Source organism: Sylvia atricapilla, chromosome 1, assembly GCF_009819655.1.
Source record: "Sylvia atricapilla isolate bSylAtr1 chromosome 1, bSylAtr1.pri, whole genome shotgun sequence".
NCBI lineage: Eukaryota > Metazoa > Chordata > Aves > Passeriformes > Sylviidae > Sylvia > Sylvia atricapilla.
This window is the reverse complement of record NC_089140.1, coordinates 140,310,254-140,325,556: the sequence shown is the minus strand read 5'-3', so window position 1 is coordinate 140,325,556 and position 15,303 is coordinate 140,310,254. Positions and strand designations below refer to the sequence as shown.

At 40.5% G+C, this 15,303-nt stretch overlaps 1 long non-coding RNA gene across 1 annotated transcript in view; it reads right to left on the bottom strand.

Annotated features, from left to right (window-relative positions):
- Positions 1 to 14,391: 14,391 nt before the first annotated feature.
- Positions 14,392 to 15,303, bottom strand: part of LOC136371380 (uncharacterized) — a 107,238-nt gene continuing 106,326 nt past the window's right edge. Inside the window, exon 3 of the long non-coding RNA XR_010745333.1 lies at positions 14,392 to 14,482. This is a non-coding gene — a long non-coding RNA (uncharacterized lncRNA). The remainder of the gene's footprint in view (positions 14,483 to 15,303) is intronic.

Sequence of the window (15,303 nt, the reverse complement as noted above, 5' to 3'; positions counted from 1 at the left end):
TCTTCTTATTCTTGTCTTACAAGTAGGTACAAGCTCTACTCACCTTTGTACTGAAAAAAACCCCAACTCTATTAAAACTAAAACAAGGAGCGGCCCCGCAAAAATATAACTTCGCAGTACTTCTTAAAGGAAGGGTTTTTGCAGTTTTACACTAAGAATGGTGAACTCAATCACCATGGCTAGGACACTGGGTACATAGAAATATTTATATTGGAAAACACCTGTAAGACCATCCAGTCCAAGCCTTAGCCCATCACTGCCAAATTCACCACTAAACCATGTCTATAAGTGCCACATCTACATATCTTTTGAACATTTGAAGGAATGGTGACTCTACCACTTCCAGTGCCTGACCACCCTAACAGTGAACCTATTTCTCCTAATATTGAAACTAAACCATCCCTGGCACAACTGGAGGCCATTTCCTCTTGTCCCATCACTTGTTACCTGGGAAAAGAGACCAACCCCAACCTGGATTTAGCCTCCTTTTGGGGAGTTGTAGAGAGCAAGAAGGTTCCTCTGAGCCTCCTTTTCTCCAGGCTAAACACCCCCAGCTCCCTCAGCTGCTCCTCACCTGATTTGTGCTCCAGATTCTTCACCAGCTCCATTGCTCTTCTCTGGACTCACTCCAGCACATTTCTTGTCATGGGGGGCCCAGAACTGAACACAGGATTTGAGGTGTGGCCTCACCAGTAAAGAGTACAGGGTGATCACTGCCCTGGTCCTGCTGAACGCATTATTGCTGGTACAGGCTGGGATGCCATTGGCCTTCTTGGCCACCTGGGCACACAACCAGCTTGGGTTCAGGTCCTTTTCATCCAGGAAGATTCCCAGACACTGGAAATCTGTGCATTTGTAGATGCTGCATAGATGAGTACATCTGCATGCTACATAGGCTCATAGTGACAGGACAAGGGGTAATGGTTTCACATTGAAAGAGAGCAGGTTTAGATTAAGTGTTGGAAAGAAATTTTTTCCTTCAAGGGTGATGAAGCACAGGAACAAGTTCCCCAGGGAGGCTGTGAATGCCCCATCCCTGGAAGTGTTCAAGGCCATGTTGGATGAGACTCTGAACAACCTGATGGCAGGGTTGTTGAAAATAGATGATCTTTAAGGTCCCTTTCAACCCAAACCATTCCATGTTTCCATGGGGTTATTGTGGCCCAATTGCAGGACCTGGAATTAGCCCCATAAAATTGACCTCAGCCCATTAATCCAGATTCCTCCATGGAGCCTTTCTACCCTCCAGCTGATCAGCTTGGTGCTGGCTGCAAATTCACTGAGGGTGCCCTTCATCTCCTCATACAATGCAGATTGTTGATAAAGATATTGTTTAAGGCTGTCCCCTGTACTGAGCCCTGGGGAACACCACTTGTGACCAGTAGCCAACTGGATTTAACTCCATTCACCACCACCCTCTGGGCTGGGCCATCCAGACAGGTTTTTGCCCAGAAAACAATGCATCCATCCAAGCCATGAGCAGCCAGTTTCTCCAGGAAAATGATATGGCAAACAATGAAACACTACCAAGCAACATAAGCAGCTAAAACAACCCCTGCAGATCCTGGGTTAGATGTCCTTTATCTGAGTATTTGTATATACAGCAATTAATTTTCTTATTAGTCCTCCAACATCTTCATGTTCTCTTTGACATTTATAATCTTTTGTGTGTACAGGAAATGCCCATAAAGTGTGTATTTATAGATGCTGGGTAGATGAGTACATTTCCATGCTATGCAGCTTTCCCTCCAGTATGAGCAATTGTCATCAAGTAAGAGAACAATTGTTAAACATTAACAGTGGGATTTCTCTGATCAAAAATTGATGGTTACATTTGCATTACTCTGCCAGATGGATTTTATTTAATACCAACAATATCTAATCCTAAGTAAAGGATATTTGTTTAAACTTAAAGAGAGTTGATTAGGGCTAGATATAAAGACAAAGTTTTTTTACTGTGAGAATGGTGAAACACGGCAACAGGTCTCCCAGAGAGGTGGTAGATGCCCCACCCCTGGAAACATTCATGGTCAGGCAAGACAGGGCTCTGAGCAATCTAATCTTATTGAAGATTTCCCTGCTCACTGCAGAGTGTTGGACTAGATGAACTTTAAATGTTCTTTTCAACCCAAACTCTCGAGTCTATAATTCTACAGTAGGTCAGAAGAAATGTTTCGTAAGAGAGTGTTGTCCCTATGTGGACGGCACAGATCCCACCAGAGACAAGCCAGATGTGGAAAGGTACTTTGTAGGTAACCAAAATAAAGTGAGATTAATCCTTTATTGCTGAAAGTAGTGCATCTCAAGTCAAGATTTGCATTAACAGAACTGTAAAATTAAAATTTGGACAAGTATAGCTTCTAGAAAATCCAGTCTGTTTCTTCCTGAGAAATCCAGCCAGTATTACTAGACACTCTTTAACTTATCAAGGGTTTAATACAACCAGTTCCTTCTATAAACTCTACAATGAGTTCTTAATCTCTTGAGCACAAGAAAGAAAAAGAAGGACAATATCCTTTATTAAAACTGTCCATGTTCTCTGCTCAAGGTCTTTCAGGAAGTGATCCAGAGGATGACCCAAAATGTTGCTGTACAACAAAATGTTGCCTGTTCCCTACATGTGCTGAAATTCACCAGACTTTTTCAGTGGCACCAGACTGATGTGTTGGTAAAGGTTCAGCATGCAGGAGACTGAGACAGAATAAAAAATCATGAGAATATGGTTGAGACTGCAAAATAAGATAAATACTTAATATACTTATTTAGCAGTAGATCTTTTGAGTTTACAGTTCTGATTGAAGAGCAAAATCAGCAATTGTGGCAGTGATACCATTTTCCTGGGGCAGAGAGGCCAAAGACCAGAGTGAAAAGGACTTTCTGCAGCATGTCAATGGACAGCAGCTGGCCCTTGGGTACTGAAATACTGTCCTGAGCACAGGCAATAGGAATGCATGTTCTCTTAAGGCAGAGAGTCCAGAGGTGGCTGCTTCTGCCCCAGGAAATGGACCATAGCACATGGGAATCATAAGAGAGAGATCTTGCCCCTCTGGAGAGGGTGAAGACAACTACTGGTACTTCATTCAGATGTCACTTTCACTGCAAAGTTCAGATTTAAAACAAAATGAGCTAAAAAAAAGCAGACTGTCATAACTTTACTGATGCATTTTGGTGCTCCACAGTTTTGTCCTGCCCCACTGAACTTGCCAGTTCATGTTCCTTCAGTTTAAAACACTTCACAGTTATTGTATATAGTGCCTTTCATCAAAGGACTATGAGTTACTTTGCAAACACTGATTATGCCTTTCAGCCTTACATGAAGAATAATCCTAGTCCAAAGTAATGAATTAGTCAATAAGAGAGAGAGAAATATTGTCTTGGTTCCCAGACTCATGCATCAGATGCTACTTAAGGTCATATTCATCATTTAGACCTGAAGGAAGTAATAAGAAAAAGTATTCTTGAACACAGCACAGACTAATCAATGCTGATGTTAGATAAGAGGAAAATACTTTTTAAAAAGAACAAAAGCTGACTGATTAAAAGTCAAAATAATACCGTATTACAACTTGTCAAATAAAGACAAATGAAACAAAGAAATGCATCTTGGTGGTTTTATTATTGTAGCCTTAGACTCATTAGATATCAGAAGCTGAAAGAAATATATATGATTTAGAAAAGTAGATTAATGATTGGGTTTTTGCCAATGTGCCACAGGAAAAAATGGTGCTAGCAATATAGCTGAAACAATATAGATCTCAATGTATGCCAAGTATTTACCGTGTTTTTGCAATGAAAACTATGTCTAAATTAATGTATTTTAAACATATCTGTGTACTAAATAAGATCTGTATTCTAAAAAGAATTTTGAGCATTCCTACATGGTGTGAATTATGTCATTTCTTATTTTCTAGAGGAAAAAACTAGTTACATATTGCCTTGAGTGCATGTCATTTTTTGCTTAAAAGAATTAGAGGAAAGTAGGTCATCATTAGAAAGTGTAAAGATTTCCATCTGACCCCCAGCAGACTTTTCATTCCTGGATTTCTGCTCCAAAAATAAATCAAGTGTAATGTGTACTATGTCTCTAATCCCTCAATTTTAGCTTCTTACATTCACAGGGCAGTCATTCCCCTTCAACTTACAACAAAACAACTTTTCATCATCATCAGGACTATCTCTTGTGAAAAATGGAATGGAGCTATTCATAAATCTAAAACGGAATTTTGCCCACCTTTCTACCAAAAATATCACTTCCATATCACATGCCACACAATGAGCCCACTCTTTTGGGTGAGCAGCTCCCCTGCTGCCCAAAGGCTGTCAAAATTTGCAATTATGATGCCAGTAGGGCAGATTCCAGCTGTAAGTTCCTCCTGGCCAGATGTGGACTCCTGCATATCCCCTTTTGCATGTCCATGATTATCTGAGAACATATCGTCCAAATGCTATTGAAGCACAGTCGAAGTGAGACGAGTGGTAAAGCAGAGTGTTTGTGTTTTCACACTATGTTGCTAAGGAATGTCAGAACTAGGACTGTTATCTAAGCAGTCACTATGTTTACAAGGAGAAGAACAAAATGATTGAGGTCTTTCTCCCAAGTACCCTAAAAAGACACGATAAGAAATTACAATGGCATTGTTTGCTTTCAGTACATTAATCTCTCTAATGTTACATAGACATTATAAAGGTTATCTTCGCTGAAATTTACCATTTCTGTACCAACATTATGGACTTGGTGAAAATTTGGTCATGAAATTGCCATTTTCTTTCAGTTACCGTTACTTATTTAAAGCAAATTAAAATTTATAATACATCTTTTTCAAATGCAGGTCACTTCAAAAAGATATATTGATTTGCAACCTGAAACATGATGATCTGACATCAGTATTCAGGCCCTTTGCATTCCAAAGCACTCCTTTTTGTGTTTAGAGACCTCATGATGTTATCCCAAGCCATAGACTAAACATCCAATTTTAAATTTAAAAAAGAATGACATATCAATTCATTTGGCAATTTTAACCTATAAATCTACACATACAATCTGTAGTCCATAATGGAAAAATAATCTTGTGATCTTTTGGACTAATTCCTAAAGGCAAAGGTTTTTGTTACAGATGAGAACAATAGAGGACACAGTTCAGAGGGATTAATGAAGTTATTGTTTTGTACAGATGTGAAATCTATGAAAATCTTCATTACATGCCAAAATATCAATTAGTGACTTTCCTTCTCACTCTTTTCCTCCCCTTCATTGTACATAATACTTTCCCATGTTCTCACCAAGTTTTTGTCCTAGCAGAGCTAGAGAGAGGGTGGAGCACCCTTTGCAAGGAAATATCCAAACTGTAATATTATGTGTACGTAATATTATGTGTACAGCTGGTAGCACATAAACACTGGAGGTCGTATGCAGTCCCTGTATAGGTAACCTCAGAGCATTATCCAAAGCCCTTTCACTGACCCCAGGGCATTGGCTGGTGAACTAAAGCATAATTATGAGTACATAAACTTCTGCCACCCACCCTTTGGCCAGATTTGACTCCTCAAGGCATGTTTGACTCCTCACACAGGTCTCACCCAAACGTCTGGAAGCCAAGGGAAGAAACAGTGTAAGTAAACACACATCATGCAAAGCTGATTCAGGTGATTTTCACTTGGATTTTCAGGAGGAAAGAATCAAGAGTTGTATTTGCTAACTAGCTTGCACTGTGTACTTTACAAACAAAACCTCAGCCAAACTGGTCATTTCATAGGACAATAGATAACATTGGCCCAACAGGGCTCATCTCTTGAGAAAAGAAGCATTGACTAGATGAATCTTTTCTTACACTGTGGAGACACAGGGTGGACAGGGAACACATGAGCTCTTTAACCTTCCCTCCTGGGCAACCACAGAATAAAGGCACCAGAGACCTCAGTTTATAACAAACAACTCCTCTGTATTACACTGCATCTAACAATACACCACACACACACTGCTGCTGCTCTGAAATGTCATTATTGGTTACAAGCCCAAATCCCTCTGTGGGACCTGACCATCTGTTACAGACAGCAGGACACAGTTTGATGCACAGTGTTACCTACGGACAGGAAACCAAAAGCAGCAACAGCAGGATGAGGTGGTGCATAAACCATGTGGTGCCTAAAAAAGCAGGGATGTGCCTCATTGTTCTTTCATTTCTTCACCTTTTAACTGCAAAGGGGAGATTCTTGCCCATGTCCTCAAAAGGAGCCTGTGACATCTTTCAACATTTGCACCCAACTTATGTCAGCATATCCATATGTCCAAGTTTTTCACTTTCCCAGGCTGTTATTCAAATCCTTTGATGTGCAACTGGTACTTTGAGAGGGCACATCCTCTTCCAGAGCTACTCCAAACTCATGAAGGCAAGTGAGGTAGAAAAACATCTACGTAAGTTTCAGGCAAAATTCATAACTACTTCCTTTGGGTCTCTGGGGAGAATGGAAAGGAGGTAATGGTACAGCTAAGCTTGTTGAGTTACTGAGTTGCTTTCTATAGCTTAAATCATGAATTTTAGAAGTGACTTTGTTACAGTCATCTTTAACAGACTGGCAGCTTTTGAAGACAAATGAGTAACATTAGAATAATTTTAGGAAAATTGACAAGCAAATTTCTCTCTTGGAAGAAGAAGTGTTGACTTCGAGCAGTTTCTTCATGTAAGAAACAAGAAATCAGATTTCCTTGACCACATTTTCAAGGATATCTCTATACGATTTTTCCAGTTCATCTAAAGAGAAAATTGCAAAACCAGAAAAGTGTTATCCAGTGCAAAGCCAAGATAATGGGATGTGGAATTGCATCCAAATTTTGTGATAATTATGACACAATAAATGTCAAATATGATGAAGTTTTACCATCACTAATTTGTATCACTCAACATGAAAATAAAATATGCAGCTGATTCATGTGGAATAAAGAAACAGCATTTATCCTTCATTTTTGTTTCATCAGGTTTGAAATAATTCTGCTTTGTTCTGTGTCCATAACCAGGCTGAACTCTGTTTTCAGCTGATTTGAATTTTTTAATTCATTATTTTAATTTGACATTACATATTCATTCCATAGCATATTCAATATAGCTATACTGCTTGTGCAAAAGCTGTCACAGACTCTCTGATAGTGTATTTTTGAATAGACCCTCTCTAGGCAGGCTGCAAATGTTCGTCAGCCCTCCAAAACCTACCTACTAGAGAACAGCATTCATTGGCCTGCTTTAGACATGTTGTGCATGCATTTTGAAATATCTTTACTTCCTCTGTTTCAAACCTGCCCTTTCTAATCTTACCCTTTCCTATAGCAAAAAGGCAAGGAAAGTTCAGAGCCCCTGCTGGCCAAGGAACCTGCCCTAGCTTCCCCTACCACTGCAGGACTCCAGCCTGTCATCCAGCCCAGGAAACACTTGTGAGCCTTAAAAACACAATCCATATCCCTCTACTCATGTCACAGGATTCATTCACACTCTGGCAGGGGAAGGGAGGTGAGGTTGAGCTGATAGCAACAGCAAAGTATTGCTCCCACTGAGTATGCATTTTATTTATACAGGCTGTCACAGAAGGGGAAGAGTCCTTGCTTGATCACAGTTCTGCTTACCTTACATTTTTTTCTTTATTCTCTTTCTTTCTTCATCTTCATTCAATCAAATTATTAAACATAAACTTGCAGAAAAGCAAGACAACAATGCTGGGTGAATGCTTTCCTTCCTACATGAGGTATTCAACTCAAATAGCAGACATTAGAGTGGAACGACAGGTTTATAATCATTGCATTACCTCACTGAACCCTTCAGAGTCTCCAAATTTATTTAGAGCCATCTGAAGTCTGTCACCTGTGTGATATCCACCTTTTGTGCAAGTAGGCCAGCTCTTTTCAATCTTGATTTTTAATTTATAGAATCACAGAATTATAGAATCCTTTATACTGGAAAAGACCTCTAAGATCACCAAGTCCAACCATAAACTTAGCACTGCCCCACTAAACCATTCCCCTAAGTGCCACACCTATAGATCTTTTAAATACTTCTGGGGCTGGTGACTTCATCACTTCCCTGGGCAGCCTATTGTAATGCCTGATCACCCATTCAGCAAAGATTTTTTTCCTAATATCCAACCTAAACTTTACCAGCTGCACCTTAAGGCAATTTCCTCTGGTCCTGTCACTTGTTATTTGAAGGAAGTAAAAACCTGCTCAAGATCAAAATAAACTATTGATATACTGATGGCAGAAAGCAGCAATCATTTGAGAAATATGGATGAAGACTCAAGAGAAAAATCACAGCACTGCATGGTTAACCCTGGCTGTTAACCACCTCCACACTGCTAACCACTGGTGTAATGAGCAGAAATCGATAGCAAAGACACACACCCACCTCTGCACACCCCCTGGCCATGGAGCAGCAGGAGGTGTGAGTGCTCCTCCTCTGTGTGCCCACATCGACCCCACAACCTGGCAGAGGAGCCCCAAGAGGTCATGGACGTGGGTCCTCATGTGCAGCCCCATCCCACCACCCCGTCAGCTGGGTACAGAGTCCTGGCAGTGTCTCACAGGAGGGTGCTGTGTCTGGGCAGGGCAGCACTGTGACACTGCTACCCCATGGCAGCATGAAACCAAGTGCTGCTGCTGTTTCCTTCACAAGGATACTCTCCATACCAACCCCCTCCCCCCCAAAAAAACCCAAACAAACAAAAAAACCCAAATCATCCTTATTTCTTTTCGTGCTGACTTCTCCTTTGTTTAACAAAAAACCAAAACCAAAAAAACCCACGTTGTATTTTCCTGGTTAATATTTTGTACACCAGACAATCAGCTTCCTCTTGAGCACTATTGGGTGTGTAAGTTGATGTTTTGGTAACAGGAGTTTACAGGAGAGAATTACATAAGGAGCTGCTAGAAGTTTCACACATATCCCAGTGGAGCACATGCCAGCTTGGCAAGATGACTCTGCCCCTGGCCAAGGCCAAGGCCATCAGCAGCAGTGGTAGCACCTCTGGGATAAGATATTTAAGAAGGGGGGAAAGTCTCTGCACAATTGCAGCCAAGGAGTGGAGAACATGTGAGAGGAGCAGCTCTGCAGACACCCAGGTCAGTGAGGAAGGCAGGGCAGGAGGTGTTCCAGGTGGTGTAGCAGAGGTGCCCTTGGTGCAGCCCATGGTGAGGCAGCCGTGCCCCTGCAGCCCATTAAGGTCCACTGGGGAGCAGAGATCCACCTGTGTCCCATGGAGAACTCACATTGCATGTGGATGTCCAAAGGAGGCTCTGATCCACGGGAAACCTGAATCAGGCTCCTGGCAGGGGCTGTGGTGCAGTGGAGAGAAGAGTCATGTTGGAGCAGGTTTGCTGGCAGGACTTGTGACCCTGTGGAGGTACCCATGCTGGAGCAGTTTGTGGAGAGCTGCTGCAATGGGAAGGACTCACATTGGAGAAGTTTGTGAAGAGCTGTCTGCCATGGGGGAGATTCCAGACTGGAACAAGGAAAGAAATTACAAGTCTTTCCACTGGGGAGGAAAGAGCTGTGGAGACAATATGTGATAAATAGACCATTGTCCCCATTGCCCATCCCTCTGTACCACTGGAGAGAAGATAAGAGAAAATCATGAGGAAAGTGGAGCCTGCAAAGAAGGGAGAGGTGGGGAGAAGGTTTTTAAGATTTGATTTTATTTTTCAATATCTTTACTCTGATTTGCTTGGCAAAAACTTCAGTTAAATTCCCCAAGTCTGTTTTGCCCATGATGATAATTTCTGCATGTTCTGTCCCTGCTCTTATGTCAACTCCTGAGCCCTTTGTTATATTTCCTCTCCCCTTTGCAGTGGAGGAGAGAGAAGATAGAGCAGCTTCAGTGGGCATTGGGTGTCCAGCCAGGGTCAATACCGTTGTCGGTGTCCCATTCACCTGTCACATTTACAAGCCCTTCTGCCTTGGCAGCCACTGCTATCCAGGCTGTTTTGCCAAGGGCAGACCATAAGCCATCCCTACAAGAAGCCCTAGGAGTATTTATATATTCAGGAGGAGTATACTGTATTACAAATACCCTTCCCAGGGCACTGCTCAGGCTAAGAACATTGTTGTCATGCTCTAAAACAGTCAGAAAGCATTTTCTGTCACTTGGTCTCCACTGTCACTAAGCTCCACTAGCAGGAACAAAAGATAATTACTATAAGATTTAATGCAACAGATGTGGTTTTAGAAGTACAGGAATATTTTTAACAAGAATAACCATAGGAACAGCTTACAAACTGGTTGTACATCATCCATCTGTTCGTATCAAGACAAGCTGCTGTTCTTAGAAGACACACTGTAGGTCAAACCAAAATTACAACGTAGGAAACTGAATTTTTTGATCTTTGTTGCAGAAGTCAGAATAAAGGAGACTAAATACAATTGCCATATGTATACATTTTCCAAAGGTATGCTATTTTCCACCTGTAATTTAAGTAAAATTGTATTTGTAATGAAAAGATCTGTGCCTTTTTTCTACCCTGCTGCACATGTAGAAGACTGATAACTTGAGCATGTAATATAAACCCAAAAGACCCCATTGAAGTCTGACTACACAGCCCAGGGCAGCAACACCTTTTTTTATACAGCCCTTCCCAGATGTGTCATGTCCACATGTGCTCTAGAATGCATATTTATAAATAGGAAATCCCAGCTAAAGTTATGGGAACACTTATCATAACAGCTATTTCCACCCTTAGGTAACTGACAGTTTTTAATTCAGTCCTATCCTTTTAAGAGAAACTTTCCTGAGACTTCAGAAAGTGCTGTCAGCCATAGGTGAGAGACTAAAAGGAAGTACTCTGTGAACTGAGTAGAAATTTTGAGGACAGCATGATGTCATTTATACAAGCATAAACGAGGGAAGTAAGATAGCACTCAACAGTTTAAAAAAACCCAAATGATTCATTTCCAGCCCCTTGCTCAGCAGACTACATTTCTTAGTCTGCTTACTGATGAATCTTTAACCTGGATCCATTTCCTCCTGGCTGGCCCTGGTCAGCAGAGTGCAGAGCTCTAAAGAATAGGTGAGGGCACTTGCACAGCTCTGTTTCTCCAGAATAAGCAGGCATAGCTGCCTGACTGGGACTTCTTGTTTGCTCTTTGTGGGTTTTATTTATACTTTCAAGTTCTTCATTCCAGCTGTGCCTGAAAGTGGAGGGGACAGTTTAGTCCCATTTAAGCCAAGTTCATGTGTGGTATCCGCTCCTACTTTCTCCTCTCAAAATGGGAAGACAGCCAAGGGACATCCAATCAGTAGGAAAATGATCTTCAGGGATGCTTGAGTGAGGACCCATCAAAGTAAAGAGCCAACACAGCTGGAAAAAATAGGAGACAGCAAGACCTCACTGAAAGCCAGATGTTCAGTGCACATTTTCCTTTCTAAATTTTTTAATCAGAATTTTTTAACAACAACAGACACATATCCTACTTTTTCTTAAAATACGGTCAGGAAAGGAGACTGCCTATGAGTTTAAATTCTTGTGTTTTATTGCTCTAATTCCTTTGAAAAAAGTTTAGACATAAAATGTTATTAATTGGAGAAGAAACATATGCTTCTTGGCTCGGTAATGCTCAGTGCAGTCAGTGTTGGATTTTTTTCTTTCTGTGTACTTTCACAAGATGTCTGTTGGTTTTGAATTAGTTGCATTGTAGAGTTAAATTTATATTATGGGATTTAGCAGACAAAACAAAGACCCTTTACAAAAAATGTTTTCATGGAGATTTTGATGGAAGAAGAGATATAAAAAAAAATGGGAAAGAGTGTTGCTGAAGCATAAGAAGTCTACAGGGAATGTTTCCCTGCTCAGCTTAAAAGCTTGGTAAATCCAGCACTGAACTAATTTACAAGGGACTGTGACTGAAGCAATGCCAAGAGAAAGAAGAAGGGAGGATCAAATGTCAGAAAACCCCAAGTCCTATTGAAGAAGTCAGTTTAGGGGTAGAGTGGTAAAAGAACTTGGAATCAGAGATGCCTCATTGGGGCCAGATGTCTCAATGTCTCTGTACAGGTGTGACTAATATTTCCCCTGATGCACAACAAACTTGAGAAGAAAGACTACTCAGCAGGGTTTGAAGAGTTCAACCCTTGGCTTCATTGTTAAGCTTTTCTGTGTGTACATCAAGCTCTGATCCTCCCTCTTGGAGCTCTCCTGGAAAGAGACTGTGTCCTGTCATGTTTGCAGCTACTCGACCATTGTGTTGATGAGAAATGTTTTCAGAGGCATGGCTAAACAGTTTTATTCAGAAAAAAAATGAGAAATTTCACAGTTTTTCAGTCAAGATGCAGACACATACTGGCACAACACTGGACATTCCTCATATACATGGTTGTCAGTAAGCTGCTTTTAATGAGAAATTACTAGAATCATCAAGGTTGGAAGAGACCTTTAAGATCATCCAGTGCAACCATCTGCCCAGCAGCACCACTAAAACCCCTAATTACTAAACCACAGCATCCAGACCCAGATCCAGATTCCTCTTACACACCTCCAGGGCTGGTAACTCCACCATGTCCCTGGGCAGCTATTCCAGTGCCTGACCACCTTAACAATGAACATTTCTTTTATAACATCTAATCTGAATCTCCCCTGTCTTGCCTTAAGTCCATTTCCCCTGATCCTCTCACTGCAGGCATGGCAGAAGTAACTGACTCCCATCTCACTACAGTCTCCTGTCAAATGGTTGTAGAGAGTGATGAGGTTCACCCTGAGCCTTCTCAAGACTCCTCAAACCCAGCTCCCTTGGCCATAAGACACATTTTCTAAACCTTTAACAAACCTTGTTACCCTTCTCTGGACATGCTCCAGCACTTCGGAGTCCTAAACCATCATCCACCTACTTTGAGAGAGATTTAGTGAAAACCAAATTAGAAGCAGAAACTTTAGGGATATAAGCAATATACAGCTTGGACACCAAATGGCAGCTAAAAAGCTTAAGAAGTCTGCCCTTGTAAATGAAAAGTCCAGTTAACCAAATAACCCAATTAACACACCCCACACACACTGAGTGAAAAAAACTTACTTGTAATAAAAGCAGTGTCATTTTAAGAACAATGACATAAAGACTAGTGGACAACTGGCAGCCAGAAATTAGAAATCAGAAGAAATAAAAGTTTGAATGTTCCCAACTGTTAGAAAAAGGAATTTATAGCAAGCAATTAGATAGGTCATAGTAAAAATGAAAATTAAAAGCTATGATATATACATCATCTGCTTTTAAGATAGAATTCATTGCATTTATCAAATGGAATTGGGATGACAGGGCCTAGAGAAGAGAATTTAGGGGATCTCACCCTAGATTATCTCTCAGCTTCCCACCACAGCTTCTTTTGTCTTCCAGGAAATGTTCCACTATCTTTTTATCTTCAAACCATATCCAACTCTTAAATTATCATTGGCTTCCTGTCAGTATTTTTATAGCTCTTTCCTCAAGCTACACAATTACCATTCCAATTTGTCCACCTTGAGATCTTCATAGTTCTCCCACTCTGGCTGAACGCTTCCAACTTCAACCCCACCCCTCTTTAACCCCTTCCCCAATGAGGAGACTCTCAGCCCTTCCCCTGGGACATGTGTCCTGGCTGAGGTTTTTTTCCCCCACAGCAACTCTCAGACTAAGCTCAGATTTTCCTGAAGAATCACTCACCCATTATAAGCAGTTTTGGGTTTTCATGCATCCTTCCAGAACACAGGGAATGGGAATCATTTGTGCCAGACACCTCCACTTTTTATGGAGTTGTATCTATCTTTTCATGGCACATTAACTAGTTTATTGTCTGTGAATGTTTGATTTAATATTTACTGAACAATATTTTTCTTGTTTCAGCCCCTGAAAATAAAAAATTGAGGTATATTTGATATGGAATCACAAAAAATATTTTATCTCTCATCATCTCTTGGTAAAGACTTCTGGCAGATTCTAAGTGGTAATCCTGCTAGAAAGAGCGATATGGTTATACTTAGAGTTTGGATTGTAATTATTTTAATTAAGATCAGTTATTTGTAGTACCTGGAGTTCTGTTTCCTAAAGTAGCACATAACCTAAACTGTAAATTTAGAGAACTTCTCTTATATAGGCACTAAGCTGTGTGAAGTGTTACAAGAGTTCTGAGATTATTCTGAACCAAGTGATCCATTTTACCCCCAAAAATATTGTACAAGGTGGGTATTGTGAGATTCCAGGCAAAAAAAAAACCCCAAAAAACCCCCAAAAAACATACACCAACCAACCAACCAAAAAAACAACCCAAAACAAACCAAACAAACAAAAAACCAAAAAACAAAACAAAAAAAACCCCAAAAAACCAAAACCAAAACAAACAAACAAACAAACAAAAAAGACCCCACAACCCAGGAAAAACGATAATTATGGTAGGAAAAAAAAAACAAAAAACAAAAAAAAAACACAAAAAAAACCAAAAAAACACAAAAAAAAAAAAAAAAAAAAAAAAAACCAAACCACAAAAACTGAGGAATAGCAATGCTTTTGCTCTCTCCTGCTTTAAGAAATAACCAGACTGTCCAAGGACTAATTGCAGATCTAACAGTGATGGAGAGTTTACACAGATCATGGTTTCACATGCCCTGTACTACACAATGCAATTTTGTAGATATTTGTCAGAAGTCTTCAGCATCTCTTTGAATAGCTCAGACCTCTAGTCAGACATTTTATGGTATGAAAAGAAATGCTGTCTTTACAAAGAGTGATTTTGTTCTCAGAATCAATGTTTCCAGCCGATTTCTCCAAACCTTTTCTTGAAAACCTCCCAATGCTATTAATGCTACTGCCTTTTCATTACACTTGGGTCACCAGAGCTGTGATTTCATGTAGTGCTGTGACTTCTCTGTGCTGTTTTTAAACTTTGTGTTTTCGTGAAAAGCACGTACCTCACTCAGTGAAAAGCTGGTTATTCCCTGGAGTAAGAGAAAGGACAGAAAAGAAAGAACAAGATCCTGAAAGCATCAGGTCCACAGCAGTAGGTAGGGCATGGCACAGGGACCCTTTGCGACATCCCGTGTTGGCTGGAACTTTGGGAAAGCCACCTCATCTCCCTGGAGTTTAGCGTTTCTAGGCCAGAAAACAAACATAATGTTACTCATAATGAAAACGATGACGTTTTCATGACCTGTTGGAGAAAAAGAAGTGTTGTAGACGTGATTATGATGTACAGAAAACTGAAAAAATGTTCGTATTTTATTGGTATAACCAAAGTAAAATCAGCCATCCTCACACTACTCTGTAAAAACCACGAAGGACTTTATCTCTTGCTTATGTAGCAGGTATAAGC